Source organism: Callospermophilus lateralis, chromosome 2 (genome assembly GCF_048772815.1).
Source record: "Callospermophilus lateralis isolate mCalLat2 chromosome 2, mCalLat2.hap1, whole genome shotgun sequence".
Taxonomy (NCBI): Eukaryota; Metazoa; Chordata; class Mammalia; order Rodentia; family Sciuridae; genus Callospermophilus; species Callospermophilus lateralis.
In genome coordinates this window covers 40,269,273-40,289,621 of record NC_135306.1, presented here as the reverse complement: position 1 = coordinate 40,289,621, position 20,349 = coordinate 40,269,273, and the positions used below count along the sequence as shown (strand labels likewise).

The 20,349-nt window shown below is 33.6% G+C and overlaps 1 non-coding gene across 1 annotated transcript; it reads left to right on the top strand.

Moving 5' to 3' along the window:
• Nucleotides 1–20,068: 20,068 nt before the first annotated feature.
• Nucleotides 20,069–20,141, top strand: Trnaa-cgc (transfer RNA alanine (anticodon CGC)). Its single transcript has one exon. It is a non-coding gene; the product is annotated as a tRNA-Ala (tRNA).
• The last annotated feature ends 208 nt before the right edge of the window (nt 20,142–20,349 follow it).

The window sequence follows — 20,349 nt, the reverse complement described above, 5'->3', positions numbered from 1 at the left end:
TACAAAACCTCTGAAATTATTTATTGGATAGACTACAAACAATTTTCAAAAGTGAAAGCTTTTGATGAATTTTCAGACTTGGAAGCTTTCAACATATGTGGTCATGAAAATTTATACCTATAATAGCAAACTGGGAACTACAAACAATTAAAACAAAGGAGCGCAAAGACATTAAATACTGAATTTTAAAAAGCTGCAATTGAACTTGGAAGAATTTTTCAATGAAGTTTCTATTTCTAATTATAAATTTATACCTGTACTGCAATCAAATTAAATTGAGAGGACCTATGATTTTGCAAGTTAATTTTGGTAAACATTTAAAATAATTATAAATAGAGAAAACTTATGTGATGAATTTTGACTTACAAATATATTTCATCAAGAAAGATATTCAGCATAAAACGAAAAATCAGTAGCTGTTTAAATATTTTGGTTAAAATATTTACACACTCGATACAAAAATTAAAATTAAGAATATCTTCCACATAGTAGAATTTGTTATGAACTTATCAGAAGAACATCTGAGAAAAAAAGAAAAGGAAATATTTTCTCAAAACTGCAATGTTCCACGAATAAATTGAAATAGAAAATGAAAATAATTAATCATGTTTTAATGATGGAAAATGACTTAAAAGAACACTGTGGGTAAGTAAAATTAAAAGGCCATATTGTAAATCATTTTTGAAAAGGGCTATTTTGCTTAATTGAATCAATTAATTGGTATGTAAATGTTTGTGAAATTTTGGTTTTAACAGTAAATCATATGATACTTGTTTTTTCTTTCAAATCCTACTGTGTGTAGCATTCTTGATCAGGGTGAATCAGCTCCTTCTTGGCACCACTCTTTCCAGAATGTATTTCTACTATTTTGTGTTTAGCCATGTATGTTATTTATTCCTCTGAATATCATCCTCTTCCTTAAGATTTTTGACAACAGATTTTTACTTTCTTATTTTTAATTGTGAGTTCCTAAAATACCAAATTCAGTGTCTCTTAGAATCTTTTTTTAACTGAATTAGAATCATAGTCCTCAAAATGTGAATAAGGCTTGTATTTTCATTTTAAATTTACTTCCTATTTAAGTTTCAGGTTTAGTGTATCAAATCTTTGGTTCTGGTGCCATAGGAAGTAGAAATGTTGGAGGTATAATGGGCATCATTTTTCTTTCATTTCACTACCTAGAAAATAAATTAAAAGTTGGAGTTGTCACAAAGGCAAGGAATATAAATTCCTTGAAATGGGCTATGCAGGTCTCCTTGACCCCAGGAAACAGAAAATAACAGGTGATTTGTTCTTTGGATTATTGAGGACTGCAGAGGCCCCTGTTCCCAGTATAGGATATTACATTTATTTATATGTGGACACTCTGCCTGCTTCCAAACAGTATTTTAAAACAATTGGTAGAAATATATTCTTCGAATTAATTATGGTTAATCTTATAAATGTATGTGTACAATGCAATGATAAAACATGTGTATGGTCTTTAATTATCAAATAAGAGGAATTAATATTTTCATTTACTTAAACATTTTTTATTGTTTCTTTGATAGTAAACATTGTGTTTGTATTGGATACAATATAAAAGTATTGGTAGCATTTTCTGCTAACTTGATTTCAGCTAGTGTCTTTCTTATGTTTAAAATTTTCTTCTCAAGTTCATGCACATTCAGAATTTAAGAATTTTGAGGGGATTGAAATGAAGCAAAGTAAGTTATATGCATTTATAAAATGAGCCCCACTATTCTATCTGACTATAATGCACTAATAAAGAAAACAAGTTATTGTTGGTATTGTGTGAAATTAATCTTTGGCCCCAATCTTGATTTTTATATCTGGATGATGATGCATAAGTACAACTATTCATCATCTTTTGGTCATATGTAATACAAAGTAATGTTGTAATATATGTATACAGTGTAGAATGAATGACTCATACCCCTCATCTTAAATTTATACTTTTGACTAGCATCTCCTTTGTCCCCACCCCATGGTTCCAGGGAACAACCATTCTTCTGTCTACGACTTCAATTATTTTAGATTCTATGTATAAGTAAGAACATGTGGCATTTATCTTTTTGTGTATAACATATTAGCCTAATGTCTTCCAGTTTCATCAATGTTGTCTTGAATAATGGAATTTCTTCCTTTTAAGGTTGAAGAATATTCCATTGTATACATGAACCACATTTTATTTATCAATTTATCTGCTAGTGAATACTTGCTAGCCAGAAAATAGTCATATAAAAATTCGTTCTTCAAAAAAATATATGAATGACACATAGTAGACATATTGATTAAAATATGTGAAAATGTTTCAAGAATCATGTGTTCAAAAACTTTATACAAATAATATAGTTTTTGCTTTACTAATTTTTTAAGAAAAAAAATTTTCTTAAAAACGTTTATTTTTAAAAGTAGTTCTTAATATATTTATTGTATATGGCCTCAAATATAACAAAACCCCTTAATGATTTTATTATATGTAAATACATATTTAAAAAATTGTATGGGGCTGGGGATGTGGCTCAAGCGGTAGCACGCTCCCCTGGCATGCGTGCGGCCTGGGTTCGATCCTCAGCACCACATACAAACAAAGATGCTGTGTCTGCTGAAAACTAAAAAATAAATATTAAAAAAAAATTCTCTCTCTCTCTCTCCTCTCTCTCCCTCTCCTCTCTCTTTAAAAAATAAATAAATAAATAAATAAATAAAAATTGTATGATTTTTATTATTTGCATACCCTTTTTAATCTCAAAAAAATGGCATGATTTGAGTGATAAATTATGTGGTTCTTTTTTACATATATGTTTCTTCTTTTTTTTCAAAATTTCCTTTGCCTTTTCCAAATGCTTGGTGGATGTTTAGACCTAAAAATATTTCTTGTAGTTTAAAGTTTTCTATTCTAAAATGTACAGGTTTAAATGAAAACACTTGCTCTGTTACTGCATCAGGTCCATAGGTAGGAGAGCTTCTTTCACATAGTTTTCTCCTGCCCTGCATATATATGACCCTAAGTATATAATAAATAATATTAACAATTTCTTTTCTGAATTCTTAGGGTTCACTCCTTGAAATATTAATTAGAAATAAATGTATGCAATTGAAGGAAGAAATATATTTTTTCTGCTTCATGTATTTGAAAAAACAAATCAATTTAGTAACTATCAGCAGAGTGGCAGTCATGACAAAAAGAATGCTTTTAAATTTCATTTGAATTTAATTTTAAAAATATTTTTAGATAAGAAAGACAAGTCTCTGAAACATTTTATGTTTATAGGCACTGAATAAAAGAAAAGCATGTAAATTATAGGTTTTATAAATCAGAAACTACCTAATAGTTACTTAATAGAATTGTAGTTCTATCCAGTATATTCACTTAGGTGCATGTACAATATTTTTGCTTCTATCAGGGATAAGCTTTGTGTACAATATGTGTGTATACACGTAGGAGAAACTCTTTGAGTGATTGATAATAGATTTAAAGGTGATTGAAATGGTCACAAAGAGCATATACAATAACAGTTAAATTCATATTTTTAAGTTAGCAGAATTGTTTTTTTTTTCTATTTTTTATTCTGTGTCTTTGTCTCTTCTTTATTTCAGTGAAGATCAACATGAACCTTTCTATAAGTTCACTATTTCTGGAAAGTGTTGGAATCATACTTCAAAAGGCCAAAGATTATTCATGTCCTATTTTGAAGAATACTGGAAACAGGTAATAGCAAGCCCTTGTCTGTTATTAACTTTAGTACTTTCATGATGTGTTGATTAAAATGTGTGCCTTACTTATTACATATTTTTAAGGAAAGGTTTACTTGGCTAGGTATAATGACCTACCTCCATCATGTGAACGTTAATAATAATAAGACTATTTTTAAGTTTCTAATTAAATTTCTGTTTGGTGGTGGAATATGACTCAATGAGCAATACTGTAAGTGATTTTTTGTCTTCTTCTTGTTTTAAAATCATAGCATATTAGGTAAATTAAATATTTCCAGTAGAAAGGGTAGGACAAGGCTATAAAGTCCTTAGTACTTGAGTTTTTTTTTTTTTTCTTCAAAAAATTCTGGTCCAAAGTTTTAAGAAGAGATTGATTTTAAAACCTTTTCCTAATTCTTTGAAATTAGAATATTTACATTTAATTATAAGTAGGTTTTGTTTCTACCTATGTACTTCATAGGAACACCAAATTAACAAAACATGAGGAGATGGATGGTATGGAAAGGTATAATTTTAGGATAGTAACAACAGTACTATATTATCACAGAAAAGTCAACAGTTTTCCTAAAACACATCTAGTCTGCTGGAAGAAAACACATTTCTCACAAATCAAATAAAGTACATTATATTGATCACAGACAGCCTATATCACTAACAGAAAAAAAAAATTTAAAGCCAGATTTTGTGCCTAGATAAAATTTAAAATTTACATATATATTAACAAGTCTAATTGGTATGCTTCAGGTGTCCAGATATTTGATGTGCAAAATAATGAATTAAATGAGACATCCTCATTTTGTCCTTGACAGAACTTTGCTTGAACTGCACTACAAATTAGGATTCAGACAATAGCAATTAGATCATTATTACCTTGCAGCTATTCCTTATGGGGAAAATGCATCTCATCATTCAATAGAATGAATGAGTCACCAAAGAATGGTAACTCTTAAAGATTCAAGATGAAGGTCAAGACTCAAAAATGCCTTGTGTAGAAGCTTCACAGCATATCATAGACTAAGAAAAGGATATTGTATGCATTGTTTCTATTATTTCACCCTACTTAACTGTAAGGAATGGATTATTACTATGCTTATTTTTAGGGTGAACATAAATACTGTTGTAGCTTGCATATGATTTGAGTGTCCTCCAAGGATCCACATGTCCACCTAGGGTGGTGTCATTTGGTGGCGTGCAACCTTTTAGAAATGGGGCTTAATGGGCAACCACAGGGGTTGTGCCCTTAAGAGGAATTAAGGTATTTCCCATAGAATTGTGAGTCAGTTCTCCAGAGAGGATTGCTACAAAAGGAACAAGCCTGGGCCTCACCTGGCTCTCTCTTTCTGGTTATAATAGGATTGCTTGCTTCAAATGCACTCACACCATGACGTGTCACTAATAGGACCCTCACCAAAGACTGAAATAGTGGAACCATGTGATCTTGAACGTTGAGCTCTAAAAGCTGTTAGCTAAATAAACATCTTTTCTTCATAAATATCCTGCCTCAAACGTTTCCTTATAGTAATGAAAATCCAAGTAATTTACATACTTAGATTAAGTGTCCTTTGTCTGCTTGGTATGCAAAAGTAATATATACAATTCAAATTCTGTATCTAAGATCTTGTAATGTTAACATTCAACATTTAATTAAGCAGTGATATAAATTCAACATAGTTCATTGAAGAAAAATTGGAAAATGTGATTCTCTGAATAGGAACATACTACATGTCACTTTCTTTCACCACTTAATTACGTAAAAACCTTTACATTTTTAGGTGCCACAACTATTGTATTAGTATTAATGAATCATTCTCAAAGACAAAGGATTTAAAATCCTTCAATGATCATAATGAAGCCAGAATTAGACAGGGAGACAGTATAGATGGGTAAATCAAGTCAGGTCAGATCAAGAAGGCTGATTTTGAGTGAGTCTGGGAAGTCAGAGACTGTTCCCTGAGGGATTGAAATGTTAATTCCTTCAGAGCCCTTCCTGCACCCTTATCAAGAATCTGCCCCTGCTCCAATGTGTTGCTGAGGTAACCTGTGCCAGGAATGGCCCCTCCTGAAAAGGAGCTATAAGGTTGCTAATTAATGTGTCCTGGGCTGCTCTATCCTAGCTTTCCCCCTTCAGCCCACCTGAAGATAAGGAGAAAGATTAGGGGAAGAGGGCAGGAGAACAAAGGAAGCCTAAGACATATAAAAGGCAGAACACCTTGCTTCTGGGGATACAACATCCCAGCTATGGCCCCCTACTCCCTCCTGGAAGAAGTCTATGTTACCACTTTTTAAATACCCTTCTTTATATGCTTGCCTCCGCGTACTTTTCTAATGTTCAAACCTCAACATGTGAGGGATCAGAACTCATCACTGATAACTAGAGGCAACAATAGCACCACCATATCTTTTGGGAACTATAGACATCTATGCTTTTCCTGAAACAAACAAATAAATGAAACCAAAAAGAAATAAACTGAAATTCTGCTATGTGATGCTTATTTAACACTCACATCTCCTTGCCTCACTTAGTTAATAAGAAAAATATTATACAATGATACTTAAATATTTTTTAAAGTATTTAAAAATGTACTTTAAATTATCAACAGAGAATATATAATACAATGAATTTACAAATTTTTACACCAATATAGTCGCTTAAAATTTTATTATTTTTGGGGGGGAGTACCAGGATTGAACTCAGGGGCACTTGCCCATTTAGTCACATCCCCACTCCTATTTTGTAGTTCATTTAGGGTCTCAATGATTTACTTTGCACCTTGCTTTTGCTGAGGCTGGCTTTGAACTAGTCATCCTCCTATCTCAGCCTCCCCAGCCACTGGATTACAGGTGTGCATACCTGGCCAGAATTTTATTTTTCCATTCTTGAATTATATTATGGTTTAGGCCTGGAATTCTTCACCTTTTCCCAAAATTTTATGAGTCGATAATTGAGTAATGGCAGGAAGAAAATAAAAAGGTGAATTAATTTATTTCTGAAACTGTAACAAATTCTCATGGCAATAGTACTGTTACCGCTGTTGACCTGTGATGAGTCCTTGCTTCCCCAATGTTGAAGAATAACACCAGAGAAGCATGACGCCGAGGCAAGGTCAGAGTGGAAATTAGAAGTTTATTAAAGAACAGCAGAAAAGACTTTCCCGGAGGAAGAAGGAGACCCAAGAGATGGAATCCATGGAAGTGCAGTTGTCTCTCCATTTTATAGTTCTTTCAGTGATGGAATGTAGGTGGGAAGGCCCGAGGGGTGGGACACAGGTGGGCCAAAGAAGTAATCTGGTCAGGAAGGACTTCTGAGTCAGCACCTTTAAGTTTGCTGGGGGCTGTTCATTAACACTTCTTTGGGATGGGCTTTGGGCCTAAAGCTTTTCTCGGACTTCATTAACATTCCAAGAGTTGTTCAACATTTCCCCAGAATTCATTCTCAACATGGCCTCCAATTTAGATCTTACTCGGTATTAGACTTGATTTACCTAACTACACTGACTACCTAACTTTAAATCTGGCTTCAGTACTCTAATAGCAATAATATCACAACTCTGATATTTTAATCCTGTGTTTTAGAAAAAGTCCAAATGATAGCAATGGGTTGTACCCATCCCAGAAGAAATCTTGACTGATATTTAGGAACCGTTCAACTAATGTGTACTGTGCTAGGTGCCTACTGGTTACTACTGAGGATTTAACTTTAAAGGAAACATCTCCTTTCTTCTTTCTGTTGTTCACATTTCATTAAGTTTGGATATGAAATGAGAATGTATGTAAAATAAAATAGGAACTCAAATATTGATAAGTGTACTGAAGAAAATTAGTGAAGTAGAAAATAGATCTTCACCTGAGTGAAGAAGAAGAGAAGACAAGTTCTGTCTCAGAGAGATTTCCTCATCTGAATCAGACAACACAATGAATGATGTTTACAACTTTTCTAAGTACTCTCTAGAAAGGGTTCATCGCTTGCCATAGTCTGTATGCATTGAAGGGAAGTGAATTTAATGAGCACTATGATGTTTTGGTGTAAGAGGGCTTAATTCTCTTGAAGAAACCAGATTTAGAAGGAGACATTAAAAAATAATAATCATAATCACCCTGGATTGACTGAATTTTAATTTAGACCTGAATATTGAGAAATCAATCATATTAAGGGTCTTGTGCTATAGGAAGAAGGAATAATATGTGCAATAAGTTTGAGGCTAGAATAAAATCATCCTGTGGATCAATCCTCTGCTGGCCTTTATGGTGAATCAATTGGGCTACCAGAAAAACATATTAATTGGCTCCAAGAAAAATATATGTAATATGAATTCCAACATACAAGATGTCTCTAGATTTCAAAAGGAGTACATTAAATCTTGATAAGAGGGAAAAATAGATATCTCATATCATTGGTTCTGATCCTTTGAAGTTTGCCAGAAAACTTAACATTTCTATTCTGTTCCCCATTGGATTTCACATCATCTGTCCAATCACTAAACTTAGTAAAAATTTTTAATTTACTTTCTTTCTTCAATTTTATAGTGAATGTGAACAAATTGATTCTCTAGTTATCTATGACAAAATTATAGAAATTAGATCCTTTAGGCATTTGGGAGTCATTTTTAAATAATTTTTATATAATTTTCTTAATTAATAATATCTTAATTCCAGACTTGCTTTTTCTCTCAGTGACAATTTTGCCCATTTCCCAGCAGTTGCCAACCTTTTCACTCTTTTAACTTATTGGAATAAGCCCCTGAGAACTTCAAAATAAATATATCATACACAAAGAACAAATTATAAAATACAAATTATCATAGAAAAAAGATTATCTAATTCCCTTAACAACTTTCAGTAAATTTGTCCTAATCACCTGTGCATATTTACTTAACTTTTAATAGTTTCATTGGGTGTACCAGCTCATCTCTTCAATACATAGCTCTTTATTCTCAGTTTAGCTGTTTTTTCACTGCTTTGTGCAGAAATGCAAAGCTGTTTTTGATATAAAATTACACATGCAACCAGCTTTGTGTAACTATTCTTCTAAGTGATGATGTCATAATCTATGCTTAGTTATTAAGATATAGGTTTCCATGCTATAACTCACTTCTACTGAGAGTAAGTTAATTTTTTCAGTAAATAAATTAAATAAATTCATTATACATAAATTGCATATTATATATAACATGTAAAAATAAATTATACAAATTGTTGTCACATAAATAACACAGATTTAACCAGTAAATACATGGCTTTCCCCCCACTTAATTCCTTCCATTTCTCATTCTCATGTGGACAATATTGGAAAAAATTGTGCTTTAGACTTTCTTAAATTATGTACAATAACACTATCAGTATTCAAAATCCAAATTTTCACACTATTCACTAAAATAACTAAAATCATTTTACCTCTTCATTCAGCTATAAGCCAATTCTAATTTCATGTCTCTATCTTAAATAACCTGATTTCTCAATGCAAAAACATTACATTTGTGTATGTATATGGAAACACACTCTCTATTATAGGAGATCAAAGAAAATTGAAGCTTATTAATCCAAAATCCCTAAAATACTTATGAGCTCTTGATTTTCTTTTTCCTTACTCACTAATTAAACTTCTTTTATAACTATTTCATTTTCAACTTAATTCAAATTCTTTCCTTTCTCCCCACCACAAGGAATATCTGCAACTTAAGATCCTATTTTTTTTCATATGAGCTCTTCTAACTACTGTAAGAAAAAAAAAAAAAAACTTATATGCAAATAAAACATACATATAGCATAAATACTGCTAGAAAAGAACTCAAAGTAAATAACATGAGACCTGTAAATGTACAAATGTTTTGAGATTAAAATTAGCTTTTTGCCTACATATACACTCATAAATATAATTGTTTTTTAAATTTTTTTAAAGAGAGAGTGAGAGTGAGAGAGAGAATTTTTAATATTTTTATTTTTTAATTATCGGCGGACACAACATTTTTGTTTGTATAGGATCGAACCCGGGCCGCACGCATGCCAGGCGAGCCCGCTACCGCTTGAGCCACATCCCCAGCCCCTTAAATTTTTATTATTAGTTGTTCAAAACATTACATACCTCTTGACATATCATATTTCATACATTTGATTCAAGTGGGTTATGAACTCCCATTTTTACCCCAAATACAGATTGCAGAATTACATCGGTTACACATCCACGTTTTTACATACTGCCATACTAGTGTCTGTTGTATTCTGTTGTCTTTCCTATCCTCTACTATCCCCCCTCCACTCCCCTCCCCTCCCGTCTTCTCTCTCTACCCCATCTACTGTAATTCATTTCTCTCTCTTGTTTTTTTCCCTTTCCCCTCACTTCCTCTTGTATGTAATTTTGTATAACAATGAGGGTCTCATTTCCATGCAATTTCCCTTCTCTCTCCCTTTCCCTCCCACCTCTCATCCCTGTTTAATGTTAATCTTCTTCTCATGCTCTTCCTCCCTGCTCTGTTCTTAGTTGCTCTCCTTATATCAAAGAAGATATTTGACATTTGATTTTTAGGGATTGGCTAGCTTCACTTAGCATAATCTGCTCTAATGTCATCCATTTTCCTGCAAATGCCATGATTTTGTCATTTTTGAGTGCTGAGTAATACTCCATTGTGTATAAATGCCACATTTTTTTTATCCATTCATCTATTGAAGGGCATCTGGGTTGGTTCCACAGTCTAGCTATTGTGAATTGTGCTGCTATGAACATTGATGTAGCAATATCCCTATAGTATGCTCTTTTAAGGTCTTTAGGGAATAGTCCAAGAAGGGGAATAGCTGGGTCAAATGGTGGTTCCATTCCCAGCTTTCCCAGGAATCTCCATACTGCTTTCCAAATTGGCCACACCAATTTGCAGTCCCAACAGCAAGGTACAAGTGTACCCTTTTCCCCACATCCTCTCCAGCACTTGTTGTTTGACTTCATAATGGCTGCCAATCTTACTGGAGTGAGATGATATCTTAGGGTGATTTTGATTTGCATTTCTCTGACTGCTAGAGATGGTGAGCATTTTTTCATGTACTTGTTGATTGATTGTATGTCCTCCCCTGAGAAGTGTCTGTTCAGGTCCTTGGCCCATTTGTTGATTGGGTTATTTGTTTTCTTATTGTTTAATTTTTTGAGTTCTTTGTATACTCTGGATATTAGGGCTCTATCTGAAGTGTGAGGAGTAAAAATTTGTTCCCAGGATGTAGGTTCTCTATTTACCTCTCTTATTGTTTCTCTTGCTGAGTATTTTTTTGATACAAAAAAAAGGGCCTCATGCTTATTAAAACAACAACAACAACAACAAAACTATATCACTTATTCATTTACACCCACATCCCTCAATTTCTTTTTCAGATTTTAAATATTTTTAGTTTAGTAACTTTATTTTTTCTTTCTTTTCTTATATTATCTAGTCTTATCCAGTGAGCCTACTATCTAAAACTACATTAAAGATGTTATTTTTAATTTTTTTCTTATTTCTCTTTCTCTTATCAAATTTCTTATTTTTTAATCTGTTGCATCAGTCTTTAACTTTCCTGTTGGTGAATCTATCCAAGTTGTTAGGTGGAGATGGCTGAGGAACCAAGCACCAAACAACCCAGGAGAAAGAACCACCAATCAGGCACTGACAGAACCATCTGTCAATCAGCAGGGTCTCCTGGCCAAGCTGGATCTTATCCCGCTACCCCAGACCAACCCCAGTAGGACTAGGGACTCTAAAAACCCATTTTCCTGTCCCAAGCTCTCCCTTCCTGCCCTAAGCCCAATAAAAATTCCAGTCCAGTCCATCCCTGGTGTTTTCTACCAGGAGCAAAATCTCAATAAAGCCTCATTCAGCAGCCTTTTTAAACCTGTCTCTTTTTGGTTGCCACTGCCTGATCTCACAAAAAATGTTTACTTATTTTTAAATATCTACTCAAATGTAAGAAAGAATGACAGATAACTAACATTTTCTAATTCTCTAGTTTCCACAGTAATGTCTCTCACAACTCTCCCCTCTAAACATTTCTCATTTGAATCTTTATGAGCAAGTGACCAGGTTAGTACCAACAAAATGTTACCTCTGCTTTTGGTTGAGTAGCTAGGAGTAGTTGATTGTGTGTGTGATAACTGCATCTGTTTAGTTAAACACACACAATTAAATTATCACACACACAATTAAATTATTAAACAAATACTTATGAGTACTGGTCATTTTTCTAATTCTTGGGCTCTATCAAGGAACAAAATAGAAAAATATCACCTTCTATTAGGGGTTGAGAGGAAACAGGCAATAAATATAAATATGTGATAGAATGTAGTAAGTGCTGTGGTAAAAAGGAAAAATTTGAACAGGTTAAAGGTGCTTTTTGAAATCACTTATACATACAAAAGTATATGAGTTAGTGTAATTGTAGGCTTAAGTAAAAATAAAACCCACTGTTTTAAAATTAATTCAAATATCAGAAAATAAATAACTAGAATATATTATTTAAATATACTATTGTAAGTGGCAATATCATTTAAATCAATGAGAAACCAAATTTCTCATCTTTTGTGATGTATAATCATTTACTTGAAATCACTGTAATTTATCCTCATTTCATTGTGGCATGAAGTGTTTATTCAGAAATCACTCTTTTATACTCTAAGAAAAATCTCAAAGTTTTAACTGCATTAAGTCACCAAATCTTTGTTATTTGCAAAATACACATGGACACACACACATGTAAACAATTACATTTGTGTATGTATATGGCACATACACTCTATTATAGGAGATCAGATACAATTGAAACATTAATGTTGAAAGTTAATAATCAGATTGAGAAATATATCAGCCTCTTGTCTACATTTCTTACAATGTAGTTCTTCTTCCAGAATTGGCTGGAAAAAAAAAAAAAAAGATTATGCCATGTGAAAGGTGAGTGACTCATCTGAGATGGAGATTCAACCAAGAGATTTTACTGGGAGGGCTGCCAGAAGGGGAAGAAAAGGAGAGGCAGAGAGCAGAGAGAGGAGAGGAGGAAGGAGAAAGAGCAGAGAGAGGAGAGAAAGAAGAGGAAGAGGGCAGAGAGGAGGAGGGCACAGAGCCTGAGCTTGCAAACTTGGGCTTAAGAAGGGCTGTATAGGTGACAGTGACATTGTGGGTGCTGATTGGCAGGGTGACTCAGGAACAGTGAATGGACACTGTGTCCAGCGGGGATTGGTCCAGAAAACTTTTGAATTTGGCGCTCTTTGGCTTGGCGCCCTTCAGAGAGGAGTGGGAGAGGTAAGGGATTCCATGATGTTCTCCTGAGAGGGAAACTTAACTTCACACACCACCATGAGCAATTTCTGACAACATTAGTGGAAATAGTATAAATTAAAATGGAAATATAATCCATGCAAAATTACCAAATACAAAAGTTTTATGGTAATCACCCTGTACTACTACTAATTCTGCTTTTCTCCTTGAAAACTACACTATTGATGATACTATTGATACAGGTATTTGAGAATCAATCAGGATCTGGGTCCATTTCCCTAGTGTCTAAGATTGAATACCCAAGTAACACAAAGGCAAGAGCAAGAAGTTTTGTTTAAAGGATAAAACAGAGAGAGAGAGAGAGAGAGAGAGAAAGACTCCTCACAGAGGCAAAGGAGAGGGTGCAATTTGGAAGTTGGTGCCTGACAAAGTGGGGTATCCTGCCTCTTTTATAGATTTTAGATTTACTTTGCTCTTATGTTGCCCTTCTCCCCTTATTTTGCCTAGGCAACCAAAAGGTGAAATGACCCAAAGGTGGAGTAATCCCAGAATGAGAATGAAGGCACAGAGGGGTACAGGCTGGAAGGGATTCTCCCAGGGGGCATTCATTAACAACTCTTTGTTGGGAGGAACAGTTCCCTGGAGGCAGGTAAGCTTGGCAATAGGTTAGAGCAAGAGAAAGTGTCCTGAAGGTATTAGCATTTTATTTCCTTTCCAATCATCCCCCATCTCCCAATTTGATCCAATCATTCCTTACCTACATTGACTGTCTTTTTGCCCCCCACTCCACTCTCAGAAAAAATAACAATCTGCAGTTTTGTCAAGCAAGAATTCACCCGTTGTCTGTGCGGAAACTAAATTTAAAAACAAACACATTTAAGATTTCTAATATCTGTGGCTGCCTGAAAACATTCATTTACCTCTAACCTTCTTCCCAAGTACTGCCATAAAACAATACCGATAATTTTGTTCATAACATATATGTAGCAATGGTATAAACCAGAAAAGAGAGTGCAGAAGATGATAACAATAAACAATCCATGAAGAATAATATGGAAGCTGAAACCAATTCAGAGATGAGCATCAACAGAATAAAGGAACTCTAATCCAATAAAAGGGCAAATAGAACCTACTAAAATGATATCTTTCCAGGAGAATTTTAGAAATTACTCAGGAAATTTGAGGAGCTGAGACTTGGAGGAGAAAGGCATGGCTGGTCTAGTATTAAAGGAATTAATTTAAGGAGAGGATACTTAAATCAATCTTATACTTTTAGAACAGTTGCCTTCTTTAAAATAGTTACCTCTCTGAGAAATGAACCCAATAATATTGAAATCCTTAAGGGCTGATACCATCTCTTAGCTTTTTTTTTTTTTTTTTTTTTTTTTTTTTTTTTTATTGTAATCACAGTTCATGATGTAGATGAATTTCAATATGACAGTGATGTGGATTTCACTGTATCAGCCATATATAGTGGAATGAATTGCCCAGAATCCCCTTCCCTGCATACTCGTGAATTAGCACAGGATACAAGAGATGGTTTGCTCATGATTTGGAAGGATCAGTGAAGCTGCAGCCATGCTTTTACACTAGGAGACCAAGGAAGAACCAAAAGAAAGGCATGTCATTGTCAATCATCTGTCACCTCTGCTAGCTGGCACAGGAAAGCAGCTGGGTTCACACCTCCTAAAACTCCTACCAGAACTTTAAGGTAAGTTTCTCCAACTCCTGAGATGGGAATTATAATAAGACATGAGCTAAATTGGAGGCCTAGAAGTGGAGAGATGCCACTGCAGATTCCAATTTGACCTTATGATTTCCAGAACAGCCTTGTATATGCTCGTCTGTGCTTGCTTTCCCTAATTTACTCCCAATTTCCAATCTTATCAACATGCATAGAATCAGACAAAAGTAACAAACAAAGAAAACAGACCAAAGTAGCTTCATATAGCCTTCTTAACCCTTTTTACACATTATTGAGTAAAATTCAAATTGAGTAAAATTCAAATTGCTATACTGCTTCTCTGGTTATTTATAAATCACCTCCTGTTCCTGTTGAAGCATTGATGACATAGTCTAATATAATTTTTGATTCTTAATAAGTATTAATTTATCAATGACTAAATCCTTCCAAAAATCTCTGCATCTCTAGCCTATAGAATGAGGATTATCACAGAGTATAATTTCAGAAATTATTTCTCAAATAAATGTAAAATAATGAATGATTTAATCAACTAATCAATCAATGGTAGCCCTATCAGAAAGCACATTAGTGGGAAGTGGAAAACCTTAGGGAAGAGTGCCATGATTTATTTCTACCAAGAGTTATTTTGGCATACAATGAAAGTATAATATGAAATATTGGTTTGAGAAATGATGACTATTCATGGAATAGAATTATTTTCCACTTTGCTATCTGTATACTTTGCCCATTTATTTATGAAAATTTTAGCATAAGAAAATATAATTTTATGTATTATTAAATTCATTAAGTAATGGGCACAGTTGGATACTCTCAAATAAATATTATTTTTCAGATTAATTTTCAATATACTGACTTCAGCAAAAGCACAGAAAAGTGAGTCAAAATCACAGGAATGGTATTTTGTCTCTATAAAAAGGATCTATGCTTACATGAATCAGATTGAGAAATATATCAGACAAAGTTTTAGACCAGGAAAACATTTACCCTGATATGTCTATTAAAAATTATTTAAAGGCATCAAGATACAATGCTAGAATACAGGAAACTTGTACTAATAAACATATTAGATTTTGAAAAGTTCTAAAATTCTCATTACAGAAATAAATATTTTAAATACCATGCTAAGGAGAAATTCAGACAACATTGTTGTTAATCATAAAACAGTGTGTCACTATGATAATTCTTATCTTGAAAAGACCATGAAATGTACTTGTCTTATACAAACATAAACTTGCTATTATAAATGTCTGGATAATATAATTCTCTCAATTTCTTTTCAGTTTTAATAATGTGTTTTCAGGACTATGAAATGTGTTCACAAGCAAAATTATTAAGATTAGTACCAAACAGAAAACTATTGATCCATCCACAATAAGCACATTTTTGAATCATTTAATGAAATATTATTGAGCTATAAATATGTGATGAACTCTTGCCATGAGAAATAACATGGACAAACACCATTTTGAACAAAGAAATCCCCTCACAAAATGTCTATACAATTTGCTTCAAATTATGATTCAAAACAGTCAAAGAGACCTATGCTATTTCAAGTCTGAACAAAGATTAGCCTTTCTTTTGTGTAAACCTAGTAAAATTGCAGAACTAACTATATAATTTTGGGGGCCCAGTGCAAAATGGAAATATTGGCACTCTTCTTGTAATACTGTTAAGGATTTCAAGATGAAGATAGAAGAACATTAAATAAACTCAAAGCCCTGCCAAGGCCAGGACTCTGGTTGCTCAAACTATGAGCCAAGAGGAGGATTTTGTTCCATGTAGCTTTTTCCCCCAGTTTTAATTTTTTTTTTTTTTTAAATTCAAGTCTAATGAGATTACACAAAAAAATATATAGTTTTGACATCATTTTTTAGGGTCTTAATTTTAGTCAGTAATAAGTGCTACAACATATTTTTCTCTTAGAATAATTCCTGAATTATACATGTGCAGTCTGTGGACTACAAAATCCCTTTCCCGATTTTTATCTCCATCACATGTAAACTAACCACCTGCCCACTCTTATCAAGCTACAGACTTTATAGGACAGCTGTTTAAATGGTTGAATGCCTTAACTTTCAGACACAAATTTATAACATGTAGCAGCTAATTTGGAGTCAACTTGACTGTACTGCCAAAGGTTGCCTGGATTAAGCAACCTCTCTGGGTGAGCCTGTGAGAATGTTTCTGGATGAGATTAGCATTTGAATCACTGGACTCAGTAAAGTAGGTCACCTTCTCCCCTGTGGGCTAGTATCAACCAATCACTGAGGGCCTGAAATAGACAAAGGAAAAAAGAAATAATTTGACCTTTACTTTTTTTCCTGCCTGCCTGCTTAAACTGGGGCCTATCATCTCATTTTATGTAATTGTTCCTTGGAAGCTGCAGGGGACTGTTTCTAGAACCTCCTGCAGATACCAATATCCACTGATTTTCAATTTCCTTATATAGTTTTGATACCACCGGTTATCCGTGACAAGTTCTGCTCCCTCACATGGTGAAGTTTGAACATTAGAAAAGCACACGATGGCTATCATATAATGAGGGGTTTATTTTAAAAGCAGTAACATAGACTCCCTCTTTCAGGAGGGAGTAGGGGGTCATAGCTGGGATCCTGGGATCCCCAGAAGCAAGGCGTTCTGCCCTTTTTATGTGTCTTAGGTTTCCTTTGTTTTCCTTCCTTCCTTCATAAGTGACTAGGCACAGGTGGGTTGGCCAAAAGGTGGAAAACAGGTGGGATGAAGGAGGATGGACATGATGGAGCCGCCCAGGACATATTAATTAACAACCTGTAGGGAGGGGCAATTCCTGGGACAGGTTATCTTAGTTACAGGTTGGAGCAGGGGCAGGTTCTTGATGAGGTAGAGGAAGGTCTCTGAAGGAATTAACAATTCAATCCCTCAAAGGATAGACTCCAACTTCCTGGACTCACTCAAAATTGACCTCCTTGATCCGCCCTCACTCCATTTACCTACCTATGCTGACTGCTTGTCTAATTCTGGCTTCAGTTTTCATATATAACCTGTTCATATCCTCCGGTATATTTCAATCATTTTTAGATTATTTATATTTAATACCATGTAAATTGAAAAGCGAGTGACTCACCTGAGACAGAGATTCAACCAAGAGATTTTATTGTGGGGCTGCTCGAAGGAGAAAAAAAAAAAGGAGAGGCAGAGAGAGGAGAGGAGGAGGAGGGCAGAGAGAAAAAGAAAGAGAGCAGAGAGAGGAGAGAAATAGAGAGGAGAGAAAGAAGAGGAAGAGAGCAAGCAGAGAGTGTGAGCTTGCCAGCTTCAGCTTAAGAAGGGGTGCATAGGTGACGTGGCAGGTGCTGATTGGCAGGGTGACTCAGGAACAGTGAGCGGACACAGTGTGGTGATTGGTAGAGAAAATGTTTGAATTTGCCGCTCTTCCTCTTGGTGCCCTTCAGAGAGGAACTGGAGGGGTAAGGGATTCTGTGATGTTCTCATAAGACCGAAACTTAACTTCAGCTTAAAATATCCCACACACCCAACATACATGGTATATTACTAGTTGGTATACTATTACTTGGGGATAATGACAACAATTACAAGTCTATACATATTCAGTACATATACATTTTTTAAAATTTTTTCATCCATGGTTAAATGAATACATACATACAGAGCTTGTGGATTTAGACAGCTCAAGTTAGACACACACACACACAGTCATACATATATAGATACACTCTTTCTATTTCTCTGGACAACACTAACATAAGCTACATGAGCAACATCTGGCACTATAATTATCTAAAGAAAACAGGGAGATTTATAGGGTCATATGAAAAGGAAAAGAAGTTCCAACCCTGCATAACTTAAGCAAATCTTTTCCTTTCTTTTTTGAATTTCACACAACATGCTGAAGTTGACAATAAAACATTAAATTATCCAATGTTTATGAATTACCATTTATCCTTCTACACTAAATGCAGTTTATCTGAAATGTGATATTCAGTATAAATATCTTTGGAACAAGTTAATAACATACATGTGTGCTATTTATTAATGTAAAATGGCAAAACTTGAACTGATAATAGCTACATTGCTGATCTTTCTTGTGAACTTATAAATTATAATCATAGTTATTTTCTGTGTTCATTTAAAAGGAAATCAAGAAATATTAAGTTCTAATATTATATTATATCAGACATAAAAACCTGTTTCCTTCCATAGTGCATTTATTGAGCAATACATGTAGTTTAATCATTTTATAAATAACAAAATTAATAAATTCTTAGATAATTAATTTTAAAAAACAGGAAAATGAGGATTAAAATAATAAGACATAATGCTATTTCATAGTTAATATTTATAAGTTCTTTAATGTGTTTTCTACTTGTAAAAATTTGAAAATTACTTAATTTTTAAATTTATTGCTAAAATATCTTTGACATGTCTTGGCAATAATCTACAACATTTTTTTATATTTTGAACTCAGAGATATAGAATAGGAAAATAAGTATAGTAAGGTATAAATAATTCAATTTTTTATATAGCAATGGACATTATTACATTTTTCAAAATATCTTAAATGATAATGTAATTAGTAGGTAAAGTAAAAGGCAAATAATAAAAGCAACATACTCTATTTGCAAAATGATGATGGGCTTAATTAAGCTAATTGAGTTTCCTGAAATGTGACTCAGTGGCAGAAAATCTATTATCAATTTTTAATTAGTCAAGGCATATTTTGCCCATGCTTAAGAAAATAATAATAATAGCATGGCATACTGCATCTTAAGCAAATGTTAAGAACTTCTTCAACCTCATTAGAAAATCGTCAGGAAGATTCTCTAGATACTTTATGGTTATAGTGCAAATAATAATGAAATCTATGAATCAATGAAAATCCCCAAAGAAAGCACACATGATGAAAAATTGTATTTCACAGGGCAAAAACAGCATGCCCATTTGGCTCTTCAAGAATGAGCATAAAATTATGTACCTGGTGGGAAAAGAGCTTTCAATTCTCAAGCTCTAAATAAGGAGGGAGAAAAATCCAATCAAACAGTACATCCAGTGTTTCCTTTGGACCTTTACTACCTGTATAAAACTATTTATATAAGCAAGTTGAATGAACTTGTTGTTAAAGGTAAATTGACCTCTTGACTTTATACAGACAACAGCATATAACATACACGTAGTATGTATATCTAACACACCTATACCTATTTATTTGTAATATACCCCTGTTTTAGGGAATCAAGGGAATGTGCTACTATAGGAAAACATTCAAATACAGTTTATCCATTTAATCTTTCACTCAATGCTTATTGATCATTTAAGGGCCAAGGTGATCATTCAAAATTCATTTCCATTCTCAGCTTAAAATCCTCAAGGGACCTCTAGTTTTTTATTATTATAACTAAACTCTTAAAAATCCCTTTCTTGGTCTGGGGATATAGCTTAGTTGGTAGAGTGCTTGCCTCGCATGCACAAGGCCCTGGGTTCAATCCCCAGCACCACCAAAAAAATAAAAAATAAATAAAAGTCTTCCTAAAAGTCACATTTCTCACTAGATTCCCATCTATACACCTTGATGTTATCACCTAGAATTCCTAAATGTCCCTGTTGTAATCTAGGAAGGTTTGACAATTATTTTTTTTTCCTTTTACTTTTTATCTATAATGTAAAAGTTTCTTTTAGATATGTGACTGCTAACTCAAATGAAGAATT